At 33.5% G+C, this 2,397-nt stretch overlaps 1 non-coding gene across 1 annotated transcript; it reads left to right on the top strand.

Annotated features, from left to right (window-relative positions):
• The first annotated feature begins 739 nt into the window (after positions 1-739).
• Positions 740-812, top strand: TRNAT-GGU (transfer RNA threonine (anticodon GGU)). Its single transcript has one exon. It is a non-coding gene; the product is annotated as a tRNA-Thr (tRNA).
• Positions 813-2,397: the final 1,585 nt, after the last annotated feature.

The raw sequence follows: 2,397 nt of genomic DNA, 5'->3' as shown, positions 1-2,397 counted from the left end.
ACATGATTTTATTATTTTGTCTAAAGACAGAGACATGGACTAGATACTTTTTAAAGATCCTTTCTATATTGGAACTGAAATCATAATTCTTTAATTTGTGAAATACTAAAAAGTAAAAATCTCCCAAAGCTGACCAACATGTAAAATTTTCTCCCCATTTCATCTAATTCCATCCCCTAGACTTAACTACTCTTAAAGTTGGGTGTATATCTTACTTAAAATTTCCCAGATCTACACAGACATGTATAGAAATATATGAATATACACATGAATTATTACAAAATTTGAGTCATACTGTACATACACGTCTATAACTTTGTGTGTATACCCAACAGTTTATAACCTACATCAGGCACTAAAATGTTAAATTGCAGTTTTGACCTGCTTATGTTTATTAATGTCGATCTAAATAAAGTCAAGGTCTAAAGGGTAAGACATGTTCAGGTCAGAAAATAACATTTCTCACATTGACATATCAGAAGTCTTTTTAACATGAGGTTAGTTTTACTGGCCCATGATCAATGGAGCACCCTTCCAAGGCAAAAATGCTTTTGCCCACCTCCTATTCTTCATTTATAACTTCCTGGTGGGACAAGCAGTCTCTTTGTGTTACAATTAAATACACAAGTGAAATCTTCTCAACTAAACAAGATATTGAAGAAAGAAAAAACCTAATATATCTTGTTTCTTCTTAAGTCCTTAGAACAGTTTCTTGTATAAAAATGCCCTTTGAGAGGCTGTGGGTATAGCTCAGTGGTAGAGTGTATGCTTGGTGTGCACAAGGTCCATGGGTTCAATCCCCAGTACCTCCATTAAGGGAAAAATAATAATTTAAAAACATTTTCTTAATATGCCCTTGTTTTTTTAAAAAGGGCATGAATGATCGCCCCACTGTTTAACTAACAGTAGTATCAGATTTGTACTGATCAACCCAAGCTCTCAGGTAGTCTTTCTTGGTGACCAGTATTTCAGAAGACAGACCAATTCAGTACATGAGCAGGGCCAGAACAACTGATGGGTCCATATAACAGCTAAACCCAAAGCTTTGTTTTCTATCCTGATAATGACCAGGGAAATTTCACTAGGCATTGTAGCCTTTTTTTCTTTATTGGAGGTGGGGGAGGTAATTAGGTTTATTTATTTATTTTAATGGAGGCACTGTGGATTGAACCCAGGAGACCTCGTGCATGACAAGCATGCACTCTACCACTGAGCTATACGTTCCCCCTTAGGCATTGTGCCCTTTAAAATATCCCCTCACATTTAACCATTTTAAACCTATTTGAATAGATCAGGACAGTGATAAAAGTCTAAAAACTTGATCCTTTTTAGTTTCTAGGAAAAAATAATTTTTCAAATAAATATTTTTATAAGATTTTTGAACTTACAGTTCTATCAAATTACAAACATATGCCTCAATTTATTAATACATACATTCATGCATGTCTGTGTGTCCATTTTACTTTCTCTGTTCTTAGACACACTTAAACTTATAACTAATATTTTCTCTTGATTCCTTGTTTCTTTTAGATTGATTACACAAATTTTCAAATGTACAGGAAAAAAGAGAATAGTATAATAAACTCATCCCCAAACGTCAACAAATTATTTAGCAAATGTTTACAATCCTAAAAGTGACATAATTTGTTTCGAGAGAATTCATCAGAAGTTCTTTTCAGGCTCCTTTTCAAACACTGGACAAGACTCTATGCAAAAGTTAAACAGGACAAGAGTCACCTCGAAATAAATGATTCTCAGGAAGTGAAAATTGGAACCACACGTGCACCCTTAACTGCAGATTTCTTTGCAGGACAGGCTTTATACTTAAGCATCTTGACTGCAAAATACATGCTGTCCAAAGTACTACCATGCACCTAGAAATAACTGGACCCTGCCGAGCACTTAGGGCGAGTATGAGGTGCAATCCTGGCCATGAAGGGGCCCACAGATTTGTACAGAATGATAAGCAACATAATTACCAGAAAAAGTGTATACATTTAAAGTGATAAGCCAGAAATAAATCATTACAATGGTGCCAAATCATTTATTTATATCCTATATACTTTTTTTAAATTGAAGTATAGTCAGGTTACAATGTTGTGTTAATTTCTGGTGTACAGCATAGTGATTCAGTTATAAATATATATATATATAGTCCTTTTCATATTTTTTTTTCATTATAGGCTATTACAAGATATTGAATTAGCTCCCTGTGCTATACAGTAGGAACTTGTGTATATCTTTATCTTTTATACATTTTTTTCCAATTCAAGTCATAATATCCTTGTTTTCAAACTACTAAAAGACATATTAATAATAAACATGCAGGTTAGTAGAAAATTCCAACTTTCCTACCTTTATCAACAAAACCACGTGACACTAAAAAAAAAAACCTCA

This window comes from Camelus dromedarius, chromosome 4 (assembly GCF_036321535.1).
Source record: "Camelus dromedarius isolate mCamDro1 chromosome 4, mCamDro1.pat, whole genome shotgun sequence".
NCBI classification, from domain to species: Eukaryota; Metazoa; Chordata; class Mammalia; order Artiodactyla; family Camelidae; genus Camelus; species Camelus dromedarius.
Note: the sequence above shows the minus strand (reverse complement) of the source record. Positions and strands in the feature narration are given on the sequence as shown.